This window comes from Moschus berezovskii, chromosome X (genome assembly GCF_049115385.1).
Source record: "Moschus berezovskii isolate FMDL1 chromosome X, NW_MosBer_1.0, whole genome shotgun sequence".
NCBI lineage: Eukaryota > Metazoa > Chordata > Mammalia > Artiodactyla > Moschidae > Moschus > Moschus berezovskii.
In genome coordinates, this window is record NC_142488.1 from 44499927 (window position 1) to 44521408 (window position 21482).

Here is a 21482-nt window from a genome sequence, read left to right on the forward strand (position 1 = left end):
GGCAGCTAGAGTACATAGGATCGCAAAGAGTTGGACACGACTGAGCGACCAAGCATACACACACAGCTATAGTCAGCATGCTGTTACTACTTCTGCAGTGTTTATTTAGAAAGCCCCAGGCTGGAATCTAACTAAGAAAAAAAGTCACTGCTATTTCCCAATTTACAGTGGAGCTGCCTCCTCACCCCTCCCCTCAAATTAGTATCACCTTGATCCATGTGAACAGATCATTGTTGAATCTTGATATGTGGGCAAGAGAAGTGGAGATTGTTGGTAAAAATAAAGGGCTCTACCAACGGTTTTTCAAAGCAGATGGCCTGCAAAGAGCTGTATTGATATAATGTTAAGCCAGTTCCTTCAGAGCATGGATTGCAACTGGGTGGCAGATGTAGCTTCTGAAATATCTGAAACTTCTGGTTTTGAACAGGAAGCATCAGTGTAAAAATTCAAAGCTCTGTAACCTTATGCAGCCAAACTGATTATACAGACAATGCATGATTTAGACCAGTGCTGCCCAAGAGAACTTTTTACAATGATAGCACTGTTCTCTCTATATAGAATTGTAGTATGGGCACACTCCTTTGGCTTCCCAGGTGGCACTAGTGGTAAAGAACCCGCCTGCCAATTCAGGAGACATAAGAGATGCAGGTTTGAATTCCTGTGTCCGGAATATTCCCTGGAGGAGGGCATGGCAGCCCACTCCAGTATTCTTTTTTATTTTAATTTATTTATTTTAATTGGAGGCTAATTACTTTGCATTATTGTATTGGTTTTGCCATACATTGACATGAATCTGCCCCGGGGTGTACATGTGTAGCCATCTTGAACCCCCCTCCCACCTCCCTCCATATCCCATCCCTCTGGTTCATCCCAGTACACCAGCCCTGAGCATTCTGTATCATGCATCGAACCTGGACTGGCGATTCGTTTCACATATGATAATATACATGTTTTCATGCCATTCTCCCAAATCATCCCACCCTCACCCTCTCCCACAGAGTCTAAAAGACAGTTCTATACATCTGTGTCTCTTTTGCTGTCTTAAGGCAATGGCAACCCACTCCAGTACTCTTGCCTGGAGAATCCCATGGAGGGAGGAGCCTGGTCGGCTACTGTCCATGGGGTCGCAAAGAGTCGGATACAACTGAGCAACTTGACTTCACTTCACTTCACATATAGGGTTATCGTTACCTTCTTTCTAAATTCCACATATATGTGTTAGTATACTGATTTGGTGTTTTTCTTTCTGGCTTACTTCACTCTGTATAATAGGCTCCATTTTCATCCACCTCATTAGAATCGATTCAAATGTATTCTTTTTAATGGCTGAGTAATACTCCATTGTGTATATGTACCACAACTTTCTTGTCCATTCGTCTTCATGTGGACATCTAGGTTGCTTCCATGTCCTGGCTATTATAAACAGTGCTGTGATGAACACTGGAGAACATGTGTCTCTTTCAATTCTGGTTTCCTCGGTGTGTATGCCCAGGAGTGCGATTGCTGGGTCGTATGGCAGTTCTATTTCCAGTTTTGTAAGGAATCTCCACACTGTTCTCCATAGTGGTTGTAATAGTTTGCCTTCCCACCAACAGTGTAAGAAGGTTCCCTTTTCTCCACACCCTCTGCAGCATTTATTGCTTGTAGACTTTGGATAGCAGCCATTCTGACTGGAGTGAAATGGTACCTCATTGTGGTTTTTATTTGCATTTCTCTGATTATGAGTGATGTTGAGCATCATTTCATGTATTTGATAGCCATCTGTATGTCTTCTTTGGAGAAATGTCTGTTTACTTCTTTGGCCCATATTTTGATTGGGTCATTTATTTTTCTGGAATTGAGCTGCAGGAGTTGCTTGTATATTTTTAAGATAAATTCTTTGTCAGTTGCTTCATTTGCTACTATTTACTCCCATTCTGAAGGCTGTCTTTTCATCTGGCTTATAGTTTCCTTTGCTGTGCAGAAGCTTTTAATTTTAATTAGGTCCCATTTGTTTATTTTTGCTTTTGTTTCCAGTATTCTGGGAGATGGGTAACGGAGGATCCTGCTGTTGATGTTGGAGAGTGTTTTGCCTATGTTCTCCTCTAGGAGTTTTATAGTTTTATAGTTTCTGGTGTTATATTTAGATCTTTAATCCATTTTGAGTTTATTTTTGTGTATGGTGTTAGGGAGTGTTCTAGTTTCATTCTTTTACAAGTGGTTGATCAGTTTTTCAGAACCACTTGTTAAAGAGATTGTCTTTTTTCCATTGAATATTCTTGCCTCCTTTGTCAAATATAAGGTGTTCATAGGTGCTTGGATTTATCTCTGGGCTTTCTATTTTGTTCCATTGATCTATATTTCTGTCTTTCTGCCAGTACCATACTGTTTTGATGACTGTGGCTTTGTAGTAGAGCCTGAAGTCCGTCAGGTTGATTCCTCCAGTTCCATTCTTCTTTCTCAAGATTGCTTTGGATATACGAGGTTTTTTGTATTTCCATACAAATTGTGAAATTATTTGTTCTAGCTCTGTGAAAAATACCGTTGGTAGCTTGATAGGGATTGCATTGAACCTATAAATTACTTTGGGTAATATGTTCATTTTCACAATATTTATTCTTCCAATCCATGAATACGGTATATTTTTCCATCTATTAGTGTCCTCTCTGATTTCTTTCACCAGTGTTTTATAGTTTTCTATATATAGGTCTTTTGTTTCTTTAGGTAGATATATTCCTAAGTATTTTATTCTTTTCGTTGCAACAGTGAATGGAATTGTTTCCTTAATTTCTGTTTCTATTTTCTCATTATTAGTGTATAGGAATGCAAGGGATTTCTGTGTGTTGATTTTATATCCTGCAAATTTACTATATTCATTGATTAGCTCTAGTAATTTTCTGGTAGAGTCTTTAGGGTTTTCTGTGTAGAGGATCATGTCATCTGCAAACAGTGAGAGTTTTACATCTTCTTTTCCAATTTGGATTCCTTTTATGTCTTTTTCTGCTCTGATTGCTGTGGCCAAAACTTCCAAAACTATGGTGAATAATCGTGGTGAGAGTGGGCACCCTTGTCTTGTTCCTGACTTTAGGGGAAACACAGTTTTTCACCATTGAGGATAATGTATTTTTGGGGGTTTGTCATATATAGCTTTTATTATGTTGAGGTATGTTCCTTCTATTCCCGCTTTCTGGAGCATTTTTATCATAAATGGATGTTGAATTTTGTCAAAGAAAAAAATTTTTTCTCCATCTATTGAGATAATCATATGGTTTTTATTTTTCATGTTGTTAATGCAGTGTATTACATTGATTTATTTGCGGATGTTGAAGAATCCTTGCATCCCTGGGATAAAGCCCACTTGGTCATGATGATGATCTTTTTAATGTGTTGTTGGATTCTGATTGCTAGAATTTTGTTAAGGATTTTTGCATCTGTGTTCATCAGTGATATTGGCCTGTAGTTCTCTTTTTTTGTGGCATCTTTGTCAGGTTTTGGTATTAGGCTGATGCTGTCCTCATAGAATGAGTTTGGAAGTTGACCTTCATCTGCAATTTTCTGGAAGAGTTTGAGTAGGATAGATGTTAGCTCTTCTCTAAATTTTTGGTATTATTCAGCTGGGAAGCCGTAAGATTCTGGGCTTTTGTTTGCTGGAAGATTTCTGATTGGTTTCAATTTCCGTGCTTGTGATGGGTCTTTTAAGATTTTCTATTTCTTCCTGGTTCAGTTTTGGAAAGTTGTTCTTTTCTAAGAATTTGTCCATTTCTTCCAAGTTGTCCATTTTATTGGCATATAATTTCTGATAGTAGTCTCTCATGATCCTTTGTATTTCTGTGGTGTCTTTTTTGATCTCTCCATTTTCATTTCTAATTTTATTGATTTGGTTTTTCTCCCTTTGTTTCTTGATGAGTCTGGCTAGTGGTTTGTCAATTTTATTTACCCTCTCAAAGAACCAGCTTTTGGCTTTGTTGATTTTTGCTATGGTCTCTTTTTTTTTCTTTTGCATTTATTTCTGCCCTAATTTTTAAGATTATTTTCCTTCTACTAACCTTGGGGTTCTTAATTTCTTCCTTTTCTAGTTGCTTTAGGTGTAGAGTTAGGTTATTTAGTTGACTTTTTCTTGTTTCTTGAGGTATGCCTGTATTGCTATGAACCTTCCCCTTAGCATTGCTTTTACAGTGTCCCACAGGTTTTGGGTTGTTGTGTTTTCATTTTCATTCGTTTCTATGCATATTTTGATTTCTTGTTTGATTTCTTCTATGATTTGTTGGTTTTTCAGAAAGGTGTTGTTCAGCCTCCATATGTTGGAATTTTTAACAGTTTTTCTCCTGTAGTTGAGATCTAGTCTTACTGCATTGTGGTCAGAAAAGATACTTGGAATGATTTCAATTTTTTTGAATTTACCAATGCTAGATTTATGGCCCAGGTTGTGATCTGTCCTGGAGAAGGTTCCGTGTGTGCTTGAGAATAAGGTTAAATTCATTGTTTTGGGGTGAAATGTCCTATAGATATCAATTAGTTCTAATTGGTCTATTGTATCATTTAATATTTGTGTTTCCTTGTTAATTTTCTGTTTAGTTGATCTATCCATAGGTGTGAGTGGGGTATTAAAGTCTCCCACTATTATTGTGTTATTGTTAATTTCATTTTTCAACCTTTTTAGCAATTGTCTTACATATTGCGGTGTTCCTATATTGGGTGCATATATATTAATAATTGTTATATCTTCTTCTTGGATTGATCCTTTGATCATTATGTAGTGTCCTCCATTGTCTCTTTTCACAGCCTTTGTTTTAAAGTCTATTTTATCTGATATGAGTATTGCTACTTCTGCTTTCTTTTGGTCTCTATTTGCGTGGAATATCTTTTTCCAGCCCTTCACTTTCAGTCTGTATGTGTCCCTCGTTTTGAGGTGGGTCTCTTGTAGACAACATATATGGGGGTCTTGTTTTTGTATCCATTCAGCCAGTCTTTGTCTTTTGGTTGGGGCATTCAACCCATTTACATTTAAGGTAATTATTGATAAGTATCTGAACTGAACTGACTGATGATCCCATTGCCATTTGCTTCATTGCTTTGGATTCGAGTTTATACACTCATTCTGTGTCTCCTGTCTAGAGAAGGTCCTTTAGCATTTTTGGAGAGCTGGTTTGGTGATGCCGAATTCTCTCAGCTTTTGCTTGTCTGTAAAGCTTTTGATTTCTCCTTCATATTTGAATGAGATCCTTACTGGGTACAGTAATCTGGGCTGTAGGTTATTTTCTTTCATCACTTTAAGTATGTCCTGCCATTCCCTCCTGGCCTGAAGAGTTTCTATTGAAAGATCAGCTGTTATCCTTATGGGGATCCCCTTGTGTGTTATTTGTTGCTTTTCCATTGCTGCTTTTAATATTTGTTCTTTGTGTTTGATATTTGTTTATTGTGTGTCTTGGGGTATTTTGCCTTGGGTTTGTCCTGTTTGGGACTTTCTGGGATTCTTGGACTTGGGTGATTATTTCCTTCCCCATTTTAGGGAAATTTTCAACTATTATGTCCTCAAGAATTTTCTCATGGTCTTTCTCTTTGTCTTCTTCTTCTGGGACTCCTATGATTCGGATGTTGGGGCATTTTACATTTTCGTAGAGGTCTCTGAGATTGTCCTCATTTCTTTTAATTCGTTTTTTTCCCTCTCTGTTTCATTTATTTCTACCATTCTCTATTCTAACTTATTCTGTCTTCTGCCTCCATTATTCTACTGTTGGTTCCCTCCAGAGTGTTTCTGATCTCATCTATTGCTTTATTCATTGTATATTGACTCTTTTTTTTATTTCTTCTAGATCCTTGTTAAACCTTTCTTGCATCTTTTCGATCTTTGTCTCCAGGTCATTTATCTGTAACTCCAAATTTTTTTCAAGATTTTGGATCATTTTCACTATCATTTTTCGGAATTCTTTATCATGTAGGTTCCCTATCTCTTCCTCTTTTATTTGGGTTGGTGGGAATTTATCCTGTTCCTTTATTTGCTGGGTATTTCTCTGCCTCTTTATCTTGCTTATATTGTGTTTGGGATGGCCTTTCCGTCTTCTGGCAGTTTGTGAAGTTCTCTTTATTGTGGAATTTCCTCACTGTGGGTGGGGTTGGATGGGTGGCTTGTCAAGGTTCCCTGGTTAGGGAAGCTTGTGTCGGTGTTCTGGTGGGTGGAGCTGGATTTCTTCTCTCTGGAGTGCAATGAAGTGTCCAGTAATGAGTTATGAGATGTCAATGGGATTGGAGTGACTTTGGGCAGCCTGTATATTGAAGTTCAGGGCTATTTTCCTGTGTTGTTGGAGAATTTGCGTGGTATGTCTTGCTCTGGAACTTGTTGACCTTGGGTGGTGCTTGGTTTCAGTGTAGGTATGGAGGCGTTTGATGAGCTCCTATTGATTAATGTTCCCTGGAGTCAGGAGTTCTCTGGTGTTCTCAGGATTTGGACTTAAACCTCCTGCCTCTGGTTTTCATCTTATTCTTGCAGTATCCTCAGTACTTCTCCAACTGTCACTTCCAAGATGGTTCCCTCTGTTTTAGCTTCTTCTCTTTGCTAGTCTCTTCAGTGTCTAATTTCTTCCCTGACTCAAGGGGGCAGTGGTGGACACTTTTTAAGGCTCACTTGTTCAGTCGTGCTTTGGGGAGGGAGGAACTCTGCAGACAAATATCACTGGCGTCTGTGGGGAGTGCTTGCAGTGTCTCCGCCACATTGGGTTTGCCCCCACTCCCGGTGTGTGTGCTGTTGCAATCTACCCTGTACAGGCTCTAGGATGCTCTGCCAGGAACTGTCTGAGACTGGCGCTGTGTTGCATGCACATCCCAGGTCTAAGCCGCTCAGGTTCAGGTACTTCCGTACTCCGCAAAGGGTCAGACTTGGTTGGGCCTGCGTTTTGTGCCCTTCCCCGGTCTGAGCAGCTCATGTGACCAGGTGTTTGACGAGCGTGGTCGCTGCAACTTATCCCCAGTCCCTGCCGCTTAGTTTTCTTGTTGTACAACCAGCGCACCTTCTCAGGCTGATGTCGACTGATGAGAAACCCAAAAATTCTTGGTTAGCAAGGAAGCTTGCTTGCAGTTTGGTATCGGACACCTCGCTGAGGCTGTGATTGCCCCCTTCCGGCTCTGGCTGCCCTACCCTGCCTATCTCAGTGGGGGATGGGCCAACTGCAGCCAGCTAACTCTGCTCAGTCCTTTGTTCTGTGAGTGAGTCTGGCGGAGTCTTCAGTTCAGTTCAGTTCAGTTGCTCAGTCGTGTCCGACTCTTTGCGACCCCATGAATCACAGAACGCCAGGCCTCCCTGTCCATCACCAACTCCCGGAGTTCACTCAAACTCATGTCCATCGAGTCGGTGATGCCATCCAGCCATCTCATTCTCTGTCGTCCCCGTCTCCTCCCGCCCCCAATCCCTCCAAGGTTCAGAGTCTTTTCCACTGAGTCAACTCGTCACATGAGGTGCCCAAAGTATGGGAGTTTCAGCTTTAGCATCAGTCCTTCCAATGAACACCCAGGATTGATCTTTAGAATGAAGTGGTGTGATCTCCTTGCAGTCCAAGGGACTCTCAAGTGTCTTCTCCAGCACCACACTTCAAAAGCATCCATTCTTCGGCGATCAGCTTTCTTCACAGTCCAACTCTCACATCCATCTATGACCACGGGAAAAACCATAGCCTTGACTAAACGGACTTTTGTTGGTAAAGTAATGTCTCTGCTATTTAATATGCTATCTAGGTTGGTCATAACTTTCCTTCCAAGGAGTAAGCGTCTTTTAATTTCATGGCTGCAATCAGCATCTGCAGTGATTTTGGAGCCCAAAAAAATAAAGTCTGACACTGTTTCCACTGTTTCCCCATCTATTTCCCATGAAGTGATGGGACCAGATGCCATGATCTTTGTTTTCTGAATGTTGAGCTTCAAGCCAACCTTTTTACTCTCCTCTTTCACTTTCATCAAAAGGCCTTTTAGTTCCTCTTCACTTTCTGCCATAAGGGTAGTGTCATCTGCATATCTGAGGTTATTGACGTTTCTCCTGGCAATCTTGGTTCCAGCTTGTGCTTCTTTCATCCCAGCGTTCCTCATGATGTACTCTGCATCTAAGTTAAATAAGCAGGGTGACAATATACAACCTTGACGTACTCCTTTTCCTATTTCTAACCAGTCCTTTGTTCCATGTCCAGTTCTAACTGTTCTTCCTGACCTGCATATAGGTTTCTCAAGAGGCAGGTCAGGTCGTCTGGTATTCCCATCACTTTCAGAATTTTCCACAGCTTTTTGTGATCCACAAAGTCAAAGGCTTTGGCATAGTCAGTGAAGCAGAAATAGATGTTTTTCTGGAACTCTGTTGCTTTCTCCATGATCCAGCGGATGTTGGCAATTGGATCTCTGGTGCCTCTGCCTTTTCTAAAACCTGCTTGAACATCTGGAATTCACAGTTTACATATTGCTGAAGCCTGGCTTGGAGAATTTTGATCATGACTTTACTAGCGTGTGAAATGAGTGCAATTGTGTGGTAGTTTGAGCATTCTCTGGCATTGCCTTTCTTTGGGATTGGAATGAAGACTGACATTTTCCAGTCCTGTGGCCATTGCTGAGTTTTCCAAATGTGCTGGCATATTGAGTGCAGCACTTTCACAGAATCGTCTTTCAGGTTTTGAAATAGCTCAATTGGAATTCCATCACCTCCACTAGCTTTGTTCGTAGTGATGCTCTCTAAGGCCCACTTGACTTCACATTCCAAGATGTCTGGCTCCAGGTGAGTGATCACGCCATCGTGATTATCTTGGTCGTGAAGATCTTTTTTGTACAGTTCTTCTGTGTATTCTTGCCACCTCTTCTTAATATCTTCTGCTTCTGTTAGATCCATACCATTTCTGTCCTTTATCGAGCCTATCTTTGTTCCCTTGATATCTCTAATTTTCTTGAAGAGATCTCTTGTTTTTGGCTTTTCACCTTTTCACGGGGTAGCTATCACACAGTCTGCTTTGCTATCTAAAGTTAGCTCTTTCAGATTGCCCTCACGGCATTCAGGCCGGTTCCTTACTCTAAGCACTGCAGCCCGTTCCTCCCTGCCCCACCCCCCTTGTTAATGGCAGATGACAGCGTCTGCACTGCTTCTCAGCTGGGAATTACCGTTGGGCGGTTAATCTGTGGGTTTTAATTATTTATTTCTTTTTCTTTCCGGTTATGTGGCCCTCTGAGGTTCCAAGGCTCGCCAGAGACTCACCAGTGAGAGTGTTTCCTGGGGTTTGGAAACTTCTCTCTTTTTTAAGCCTCCCTTCCCGGGATGGAGCTCTGTCCCTACCTCTTTTGTCTCTCTTTTTATCTTTTATGGTTTTTCCTACCTCCTTTCAAGGACAATGGGCTGCTTTTCTGGGTGCCTGATGTCCTCTGCCGGCATTGAGAAGTTGTTTTGTCGAATTCATTCTGCGTTCAAATGTTCTTTTGATGAATTTGTGTGGGAGAGAGTGGTCTCCCCGTCCTATTCTTCCGCTGTCTTCTTCCCTCCTCTACTCAGTATTCTTTTCTGGAGAATCCTGTGGACAGAGGAGCGTGGTGGGCCATGACTAACAAAGAGTCCGACACAACTGGAGTAACTTAGCACGCATGCATACATGGGCTCACTCTATGTTTTGGCAATCTGTTAAGTACGAATTTGTATCTTACTGTAAATTTTGTTTCCCTGATTACAAGTAAAGATATTTATCATTTCATATTTGGTGTGGACTGGATTTCCTCTTCTGTTGCTTACTTGTTCATATCCTTTATTTATGTTTTTGTTAGGGGTATTTGTCTTTTCAATTTTATACAGATTCTTTACATAGTCCCGATTTTGATTGTGTATAGTCAGTATCTTTTTTAAAATTTTTTTATGGAGAGTATAGTTGATTTTTTTTTGCCTAGAAAATCCCATGAACAGAGGAGCCTGGTAGGCTGCAGTCCATGGGGTCGCTACGAGTCAGACATGACTGAGCGACTTCACTTTCCCTTTTCACTTTCACACATTGGAGAAGGAAATGGCAACCCACTCCAGTGTTCTTGCCTGGAGAATCCCAGGGACGGGGGAGCCTGATGGGCTGCCGTCTATGGGGTCACACGGAGTCGGACACGACTGAAGTGACTTAGCAGCAGCAGCATAGTTGATTTACAATGTTGTGTGAGTTTCAGAGGTACCGCAAACTGAATCAGTTACACATACACATATGTCCCTGCTTTTTTTTTTTTTTTAGTTAGTATACTTTCTTCATCTTGGTTATTGTTGGTGTTTTCTGAGTAGAAGTTTTCTTTGTAATGTAATTTCTTTATAACTGATTGATTTTTTAGTTCTTGCTTTTTGTGTAATTTCATGTAACTTTTCTCTGACTGAGCTCATAAAGATGTCATGTAATTTTCTTCCAAAAATTTCAAATTTTGCATTTTACTTTCTTAAAATCTGCCTCAGTCAGTTCAGTCACTCAGTCATGTCCGACTCTTTTTGAACCCATGGACTGCAAGCATGCTTCCCTGTCCATCACCAACTCCCGGAGTTTACTCAAACTCATGTCCATTGAGTCGGTGATGAGAAGATCCAACCTTCTCATCCTCTGTCATCCCCTTCTCCTCCTGCTTTCAATCGTTCCCAGCATCAGGGTCTTTTCCAGTGAGTCAGTTCTTTGCATCAGATGCCCAAAGTATTGGAATTTCAGCTTCAGCATCCGTCCTTTCAATGAATATTCAGGACTGATTTCCTTTAGGATGGACTGGTTTAATCACCTTGTAGCCCAAGGGACTCTCAAGAGTCTTCTCCAACACCACAGTTCAAAAGCATCAATTCTTTGGCACTCAGCTTTCTTTATAGTCCAACTCTCACATTCATACATGACTACTGGAAAAACCATAGCTTTGATTAGATGGACCTTTGTTGGCAAAGTAATGTCTGTGCTTTTTAATATGCTGTCTATGTTGGTCGTAGCTTTTCTTCCAGGGAAGAAGTGTCTTTTAATTTCATGGCTTCAGTCACTATCTGCAGTGATTTTGGAGCCCCCCAAAATAAAATCAGCCACTGTTTCCACTGTTTCCCCATCTATTTGTCATGAAGTGATGGGACCAGATGCCATGATCTTTGCTTTGTGAGTGTTGAGTTTTAAGCCAACTTTTTCACTCTCCTCTTTCACTTTCTTCAACAGGCTCTTTAGTTCTTCTTCACTTTCTGCCATATATAGTCATATATAAAATCTGCCTAGACTTTACATAATTAATGAAGAAGGGAACTATTGGTTGCCCATTTTTCCTCATGTGGACATCCACTTGTACCATGCCACATACTGAACCTTTTTTACAGTGGTGTGGGATACCATTTCAGCTAGAGGTCAAGTTCCATATCTGTGTGGGGCTGTTACAAGGCTGTCTATTTTGTTCCATTGGTTTGTTTCTCCCTTTGCCAATTGCATGTTTTTCTAACTTTATAATGAATTAAAATATGTAAAGTACTTAAAAGTGCCTAAGTGAATGCTATATAAATATCAACTGTTGTATCATTCTTACTGTTGTTGTTGTTAATAGCTGGTAGGATGATTCTCCTTATCTCTTTGGACTCTTTGTTCTTCAAATAGGAATCTAAGGATTAGTTTGTCAAGTTCCAAGGAAGATTATTGGGGATTTCAATTGCAGTTGACCTGTGTTTGGAGATGAGTTGGAAGTAGGTTGGGGTTTGGTATCTTTACTATATTGAATTTTACCATCCGTGAACTCTTATTCAACCTGTCCTTCCTGCCATTTAGTAATATTTTGAAGTTGTCTTCTGGACATGCTTGCACATCTTTTGTTACACTTATTCCTAGATACCTCCAAGCTATTATTGCAATTGTGATTAGGATTTTTTTTTTCATAGTGTGGTTCCTAATTGGTTAATACTCGGCATCTGGTCCCATCACTTCATGGGAAATAGATGGAAAAACAGTGGAAACAGTGTCACATTTTATTTTTTTGGGCTCCAAAATCACTGCAGATGCTGATTGCAGCCATGAAATTAAAAGACGCTTACTCCTTGGAAGGAAAGATATGACCAACCTTGATAGTATATTAAAAAGCAGAGACATTACTTTGCCAACAAAGGTCCGTCTAGTCAAGGCTATGGTTTTTCCCGTGGTCATGTATGGATGTGAGAGTTGGACTTTGAAGAAAGCTGATCGCCGAAGAATTGATGCTTTTGAACTGTGGTGTTGGAGAAGACTCTTGAGAGTCCCTTGGACTGCAAGGAGATCCAACCAGTCCATTCTAAAGGATATCAATCCTGGGTGTTCATTGGAAGGACTGATGCTAAAGCTGAAACTGCAATACTTTGGCCACCTCATGCGACGAGTTGACTCACTGGAAAAGACTCTGATGCTGGGAAAGGTTGGGGGCTGGAGGAGAAGGGGACAACAGAGAATGAGATGGCTGGATGGCATCACCGATTCTGTGGGCATGAGTTTGAGTGAACTCCGGGAGTTGGTGATGGACAGGAAGGCCTGGCGTGCTGTCATTCATGGGGTCGCGGAGAGTCGTACATGACTGAGTGACTGAACTGAACTGAATGTATGACAATGCATTGGTATTTATACATTCAGTTTGTGTTCAGAAACCTGCCTGAATGCTTTTATTAATACTAATAGCCTTTAGATTCTTTTGGGTCTTCTTTGTAAATAATTATCTTCTTAAAAGCAATTTTGGATCTCCAATTATCAGTTCAGTTCATTCGCTCAGTTGTGTCCAACTCCTTGTGACCCCACGGACTGCAGCACACCAGGCATCCCTGTCCATCACCAGCTCCCAGAGCTTGCTCAAACTCATGTCCATCAAATCAGTGATACCATCCGACCATCTCATCTTGTGTCGTCCCCTTCTCCCCCTGCCTTCAGTCTTTCCCAGTGTCAGGGTCTTTTCCAATTATACATTTTTTCATGTTCCATTCTATTAATCAGGGCCTGTAATACAGTGTCTAATAGATATAATGACAGGGAATTCCTTGTTTCTGATTCTAATGGAAATAATGTTGAGGACAATGGTAGAAATGTAATGATAGTCAATGTGTAAGCGTGTGCTGTGTCCCACAAATGCAGTACTCTGTCTGCTTTATATACATTATAGAGTTTAATCCTCCAAATGATCTTGTAAAGGAAACTGGTTATTATTTTAGAGATACAAAACGGAGGCACATAGAGAGAATGTGATTTCTAAAACGTTCACCATTAAGTATATTTGCTGTAGCTTTTTGAAAAAATAACTTTCATCAAAAGCTTTTATGTCCCTGATTTACTAAGACATTAAAAAAAAATCGTGAATGAGTGGTATTTTCTTGAATGCTTATTTACTGCATCTATTGAGAAGATACTTTTTTCTCCTTTGGTCTATTAATATGGTAGATTATATTAACATTTTTCCCATGTTGTACTGTTCTTGCATTCCTGCACTAAACTCTTAATTAGTTTTAAAGCATTTTTAATTGATTGAATTCAGTTTACTCATGTTTAAGAGTTTTCCATTAATGTTCAGAGTGAGACAGATCTTACATTTTCTTTTCTTGTACTGTTCTCTTGTATCCAAGGTTATTCTCACTGCATTAAAAAGACTGTACTTTTCCCTTATTTTTTCTAGTTTCTGAAACTATATTGACTGAATTATACCTGTTCTTAACAGTTTGATAGCAGTCATCTATAACAGTATCTGGATAGGAAGACTTTTATAGGGTAAGACTTTCAAGTACAGAGTAAAATTTATAGTTTTTTTTTTTTAAAGTTGCTGATTTATTCATGTTTTCTCTATCTTCTATCAGTTCTGGTCAGTTTTTAAAGATAATCATGTTTCATCTGAGACTTCAGATCTACTGACCTAGGGCAGTATTCTCTTTTCCTTACAAAAGCTTTAATTTTTATGAAATTAAATCATGTCCATTGTTTAAAAATAAAATAAATGTGATAAAACTATAATGAATGTGAAGGGCATGATACTATACTTGGTCATAGCTAACAAGATGAGAAACAGTCAGGGCATGACAAATAAATTCAGGATAGTGATTATCTGAGAAGAAAGAGAATTAAATGAGCACATAAGAACTTCAAAGGTAAAAATAACTTTTTTAATGAGTAATGGATATGCAGATAATTTTTGGTATCTCTGTTCTTTATAATTTACATATTTCTTATCAAAATTATTTAAAATTTTCTGCTATGGAAGATGAAGATTTAGCTCACTTCATTAACACACACACACACACACACACACACACAGTCTTTTATTTTAAAAAATTATTTTTTTATTTTTAAAATTTTAATTGGAGGCTAATTACTTTACAATATTGTGTTGGTTTGCCATACATTGACATGTATCCGCCCGAGGTGTACATGTGTTCCCCATCTTGAACCCCCTCCCACCTCCATCCCCATATCATCCCTCTAGACCATGCCAGTACACCAGCCGCAAGCATCCTGTATCATGCATCGAACCTGGTCTGGCGATTTGTTTCACTTATGATAATATACATATTTCAATGCCATTCTCCCAAATCATCCCACCCTCACCCTCTCCCACAGAGTCCAAAAGACTGTTCTATACATCTGTGTCTCTTTTGGTGTCTCTCATACAGGGTTATCGTTACCATCTTTCTAAATTCCATATATATACATTAGTATACTGTATTGGTAGTTTCCTTTCTGGCTTACGTCACTCTGTATAATAAGCTCCAGTTTTATCCACCTCATTAGAACTGATTCAAATGTAATCGTTTTAATGGCTGAGTAATACTCCATTGTATATATGTACCACAGCTTTCTTATCCATTCGTCTGCTGATGGACATCAAGGTTGCTTCCATGTCCTGGCTATTATATAAACAGTGCTGTGATGAAAACTGGGGTACATGTGTCTCTTTCAATTCTGGTTTCCTCAGTATGTATGCCCAGGAGTGGGATTGCTGGGTCCTAGGGCAGTTCTATTTCCAGTTTTTTAAGGAATCTCCACACTGTTCTCCATAGTAGTTGTACTAGTTTGCATTCCCACCAACAGTATAAGAAGGTTCCCTTTTCTCCACACCCTCTCCAGCTTTTATTGCTTGTAGACTTTTGGATAGCAGCCATTCTGACTGGCGTGAAATGGTACCTCATTGTGGTTTTGATTTGCATTTCTCTGATTATGAGGGATGTTGAGCATCTTGTCATGTGTTTGTTAGCCATCTGTATGTCTTCTTTGGAGAAATGTCTGTTTAGTTCTTTGGCCCATTTTTTGATTGGGTCGCTTATTTTTCTGGAATTGAACTACAGGAGTTGCTTGTATATTTTTGAGATTAATTCTTTGTCAATTGCTTCATTTGCTATTATTTTCTCCCTTTCTGAAGGCTGTCTTTTCACCTTGTTTATAGTTTCCTTTGCTGTGCAGAAGCTTTTAATTTTAACTAGGCCCCGTTTATTTTTGCTTTTATTTCCAGTATTCTGGGAGGTGGGTCATGGTGGATCCTGCTGTGATATATGTCGGAGAGTGTTTGCCTATGTTCTCCTCTAGGAGTTTTATAGTTTCTGGTCTTATATTTAGATCTTTATTCCATTTTGAGTTTATTTTTGTGTATGGTGTTAGGGAGTGTTCTAGTTTCATTCTTTTACAAGTTCAGTTACCAGTTTTCCCAGCACCAATTGTTAAAGAGACTGTCTTTTCTCCATTGAATATTCTTGCCTCCCTTGTCAAAGATAACGTGTCCATGAGTGCATGAATTTATCTCTGGGCTTTCTATTTTGTTCCATTGATCTATATTTCTGTCTTTGTGCCAGTACCATACTGTCTTGATGACTGTGGCTTTGTAGTAGAGCTGGAAGTCCGGCATGTTGATTCCTCCATTTCCATTCTTATTTCTCAAGGTTGCTTAGGCTATTTGAGGTTTTTTGTATTTCCATACAAATTGTGAAATTATTTGTTCCAGCTCTGTAAAAAATACCGTTGGTAGCTTTATAGGGATTGCATTGAATCTATAGATTATTTTGGGTACTATACTCATTTTCATTCTATTGATTCTTCCGATACATGAACCCGGTATATTTCTCCATTTTTTAGTGTTCTGTTTGATTTCTTTCACCAGTGTTTTTTAGTTTTCTATATGTAGGTCTTTTGTTTCTTTAGGTAGATACATTTCTAAGTACTTTATTCTTTTCGTTTTAATGGTGAATGGAACTGTTTCCTTAATTTCTCTTTCTATTTTCTCATTATTGGTGTATACCAAAGCAAGGGATTTCTGTGTGTTAATTTTATATCCTACAACTTTACTATATTCATTGATTAGCTCTAGTCATTTTATGGTGGAGTCTTTAGGGTTTTCTATGTAGAGGATCATGTCATCTGCAAACAGTGAGAGTTTTACTTCTTCTTTTCCAATTTGGATTCTTTTATGTCTTTTTCTGCTCTGATTGCTGTGGCCAAAACTTCCAAAACTATGTTGAATAGTCGTGGTGAGAGTGGGCACCCTTTTCTTGTTCCTGACTTTAGGGGAAATGTTTTCAATTTTTCACCATTGAGGATAATGTTTGCTGTGGGTTTGTCATATATAACTTTTATTATGTTGAGGTATGTTCCTTCTATTCCTCCTTTCTGGAGGTTTTTTATCATAAATGGATGTTGAATTTTGTCAAAGGCTTTCTCTGCATCTATTGAGATAATCATATGGCTTTTATTTTTCAATTTGTTAATATGGTGTATTACATTGATTGATTTGTGGATATTGAAGAATCCTTGCATACCTGGGATAAAGCCCACTTGGACATGATGTATGATCTTTTTAATGTGTTGTTGGATTCTGATTGCTAGAATTTTGTTAAGGATTTTTGCATCTATGTTCATCCCTGATACTGGCCTGTAGTTCTCTTTCTTTGTGGCATCCTTGTCAGGTTTTCTTATTAGGGTTATGGTGGCCTCAGAATGCGTTTGGCAGGTTAGCTTCCTCTTCTGTTTTCCAGAAGAATTTGAGTAGGATAAGTGTTAGCTCTTCCCTACATTTTTCGTAGAATTCAGCTGTGAAGCCATATGATCCTGGGCTTTTGTTTGCTGGAAGATTTCTAATTACAGTTTCAATTTCCGTGCTTGTGCTGGGTCTGTTAAGATTTTCTATTTCTTCCTGGTTCAGTTTTGGAAAGTTGTACTTTTCTAAGAATTTGTCCATTTCTTCCAAGTTGTCCATTTTATTGGCATAAAATTGCTGATGATAGTCTCTTATGATCCTTTGTATTTCTGTGTTGTCGGTTGTGATCTCTCCATTTTCATTTCTAATTTTATTGATTTGGTTTTTCTCCCTTTGTTTCTTGATGAGTCTGGCTAGTGGTTTCTCAATTTTATTTACCCTCTCAAAGAACCAGCTTTTGGCTTTGTTGATTTTTGCTATGATCTCTTTTTTTTTTCTTTTGCATTTATTTCTGCCCTAAATTTTATAATTTCCTTCCTTCTACTAACCTGGGGTTCTTCATTTCTTCCTTTTCTAGTTGCATTAGGTGTAGAGTTAGTTTATTTAGTTGACTTTTTTCTTGTTTCTTGAGGTATGCCTGTATTGCTATGAACCTTCCCCTTAGCATTGCTTTTACAGTGTCCCACAGGTTTTGGGTTGTTGTGTTTTCATTTTCATTCGTTTCTATGCATATTTTGATTTCTTCTATGATTTGTTGGTTTTTCAGAAAGGTGTTGTTCAGCCTCCATATGTTGGAATTTTTAACAGTTTTTCTCCTGTAGTTGAGATCTAGTCTTACTGCATTGTGGTCAGAAAAGATACTTGGAATGATTTCAATTTTTTTGAATTAATCAAGGCTAGATTTTTGGCCCAGGATGTGATCTATCCTGGAGAAGTTTCCATGTGCGCTTGAGAAAAAGGTGAAATTCATTGTTTTGGGGTAAAATGTGCTATAGATATCAATTAGGTGTAACTGGTCTGTTGTTTTATTTAAAGTTTGTGTTTCCTTGTTAATTTTCTGTTTAGTTGATCTATCCATAGGTGTGAGTGGGGTATTAAAAGTCTCCGACTATTATTGTGTTATTGTTAATTTCCACTTTCATACTTGTTAGCATTTGTCTTACATATTGCGGTGCTCCTATGTTGGGTGCATATATATTTATAATTATTATATCTTCTTCTTGGATTGCGGAGAAGGCAATGGCAAGCCACTCCAGTACTATTGCCTAGAAAATCCCATGGATGGAGGAGCCTGGTAGGCTGCAGTCCGTGGGGTCGCTAAGGGTCGGACACGACTGAGCAACTTCACTTTCACACATTGGAGAAGGAAATGGCAAACCCACTCCAGTGTTCTTTCCTGGAGAATCCCAGGGATGGGAGAGCCTGGTGGGCTTCCGTCTATGGGGTCACACAGAGTCGGACACGACTGAAGTGACTTAGCAGCAGCAGCAGCAGCAGCAGCTTCTTGGATTGATCCTTTGATCATTATATAGTGTCCTTCTTTGTCTCTTCTCACCGCCTTTGTCTTAAAGTCTATTTTACCTGATGTGAGTATTGCTACTCTTGCTTTGTTTTGGTGTCTATTTGCATGGAATACCTTTTTCCAGCCCTTCACTTTCAGTCTGTATGTGTCCCTTGTTTTGGGGGGGGGTCTCTTGTAGACAACATATATAGGGGTCTTGTTTTTGTATCCATTCAGCCAGTCTTTGTCTTTTGGTTGGGGCATTCAACCCATTTACATTTAAGGTAATTATTGATAAGCTTGATCCCATTGCCATTTACTTTAATGTTTTGGGTTCAAATTTATACACGCTTTCTGCGTTTCCTGTCTAGAGAAGGTGCTTTAGCATTTGTTGGAGTGCTGGTTTGGTGATGCTGAATTCTCTCAGCTTTGACTTGTCTGTAACGCTTTTAATTTCTCCTTCATATTTGAATGAGATCCTTGCTGGGTACAGTAATCTGTGCTGTAGGTTATTCTCTTTCTTCACTTTATGTATGTCCTACAATTCCCTTCTGGCCTGAAGAGTTTCTATTCAAAGATCAGCCGTTATCCTTATGGGAATCCCCCTGTGTGTTATTTGTTGTTTTTTCCCTTGCTGCTTTTAATATTTGTTCTTTGTGTTTGATCTTTGTTAATTTGGTTAATATGTCTCTTGGAGTATTTTGCCTTGGGTTTATCATGTTTGGGACTCTCTGGGATTCTTGGACTTGGGTAACTATTTCCTTCCCCATTTTAGGGAAGTTTTCAGCTTTTATCTCCTCTAGTATTTTCTTGTGATCTTTCCTATTGTCTTCTTCTTCTGAGACGCCTATGAGTCGAATGTTAGGGCATTTAACATTGTCCCAGAGGTCTCTGAGATTGTCCTAATTTCTTTTAATTCGTTTTTCTTTTTTCCTCTGTGTTTCATTTATTTCTACCATTCTATCTTCTATCTCACTTATCCTATATTCTGCCTCTGTTATTCTAGTGTTGGTTCTCTCCAAAGTGTTTTTCATCTCATTTATTGCATTGCTGCTAAGTCACTTCAGTCATGTCTGACTCTGTGTGACCCCATAGATGGAAGCCCACCAGGCTCCCCCGTCCCTGGGATTCTCCAGGCAAGAACACTGGAGTGGGTTGCCATTTTCTTCTCCAATGTGTGAAAGTGAAAAGTGTAAGTGAAGTCACTCAGTCGTGTCCGACCCTTAGCGGCCCCATGGACTGCAGCCTACGAGGCTCCTCCATCCATGGGATTTTCCAGGCAAGAGTACTGGAGTGGCTTGACATTGCCTTCTCCGCATTTATTGCATTATTCATTATTTATTGACTTTTCTTATTTCTTCTAGGTCCTTGTTAAACTTTCTTGCATCTTCTTGATCCTTGTCCTCAGGCTATTTATCTGTAAATCCATTTTGTTTTCAAGATATTGGATCATTTTCACTATCATTATGCAGAGTTCTTTATCAGGTAGATTCCCTATGTCTTATTCTTTTCTTTGGATTGGTGGGCATTTATCCTGTTCCTTTCAGTTCAGTTCAGTTCAGTCGCTCAGTCGTGTTTGACTCTTTGCGACCCTATGAATCACAGCACGCCAGGCCTCCCTGTCCATCACCAACTCCCAGAGTTCACTCAAACTCATGTCTACAGAGTTGGTGATGCCATCCAGTCATCTCATTCTCTGTCGTTCCCTTCTCCTCCCGCCCCCAATGCTTCCCAGCAACAGAGTCTTTTCCATTGAGTCAAATTGTCGCATGAGGTGGCCAAAGTACTGGGGTTTCAGCTTTAGCATCAGTCCTACCAATGAATACTCAGGATTGATCTCCTTTAGAATGGACTGGTTGGATCTCCTTGTGCTTCAAGGGACTCTCAAGAGTCTTCTCCAGCACCACAGTTCAAAAGCATCAATTCTTCAGCGATCAGCTTTCTTCACAGTCCAACTCTCATATCCATACATGACCACTGGAAAAACCATAGCCTTGACTAGACGGACCTTTGTTGGCAAAGTAATGTCTCTGCTTTTTAATATACTATCTAGGTTGGTCATAACTTTCTTTCCAAGTAGTAAGCGTCTTTTAATTTCATGACTGCAATCAGCATCCGCAGTGATTTTGGAGCCCAAAAAGATAAAGTCTGACACTGTTTCCACTGTTTCCCCATCTATTTCCCATGAAGTGATGGGACCAGATATCATGATCTTTGTTTTCTGAATGTTGAGCTGCAAGCCAACCTTTTCACTCTCCTCTTTCACTTTCATCAAGAGGCTTTTGAGTTCCTCTTCACTTTCTGCCATAAGGGTGGTGTCATCTGCATATCTGAGGTTATTGATATTTCTCCCAGCAATCTTGATTCCAGCTTGTGCTTCTTTCATCCCAGCGTTCCTCATGATGTAATCTGCATTTAAGTTAAATAAGCAAGGTGACAATATACAACGTTGACGTACTCCTTTTCCTGTTTGGAACCAGTCTGTTGTCCCATGTCCAGTTGTAACTCTTGCTTCCTGACCTGCATACACGTTTCTCAAGAGGCAGGTCAGGTGGTCTGGTATTCCCATCTCTTTCAGAATTTTCCACAGTTTACTGTGATCCACACAGTCAAAGGCTTTGGCATAGTCAATGAAGCAGAAATAGATGTATTTCTGGAACGCTCTTGCTTTCTCCGTGATCCAGCGGATGTCGGTAATTTGATCTCTGGTGCCTCTGCCTTTTCTAAAACCTGCTTGAACATCTGGGATGTCATGGTTCACATATTGCTGAAGCCTGGCTTGGAGAATTTTGAGCATGACTTTACTAGCGTGTGAGATGAGTGCAATTGTGTGGTAGTTTGAGCATTCTTTGGCATTGCCTTTCTTTAGGATTGGAATGAAGACTGAGTTTTCCAGTCCTGTGGACACTGCTGAGTTTTCCAAATTTGCTGGCATATTGAGTGCAGCACTTTTACAGCATCATCTTTCAAGATTTGAGATAGCTCAGTTGGAATTCCATCACCTCCACTAGCGTTGTTCGTAGTGATGCTTTCTAAGGCCCACTTGACTTCACATTCCAAGATGTCTGGCTCTAGGTCAGTGATCACGTTATTGTGATTATCTTGGTCGTGAAGATCT

The 21482-nt window shown here is 39.6% G+C and overlaps 1 protein-coding gene across 1 annotated transcript in view; it reads left to right on the top strand.

The window, feature by feature from the left end:
• The window catches only part of ZNF674 (zinc finger protein 674), a 44277-nt gene that overhangs the window by 16081 nt on the left and 6714 nt on the right, over positions 1-21482 (top strand). The gene's annotated exons all lie outside the window — the stretch shown is intronic.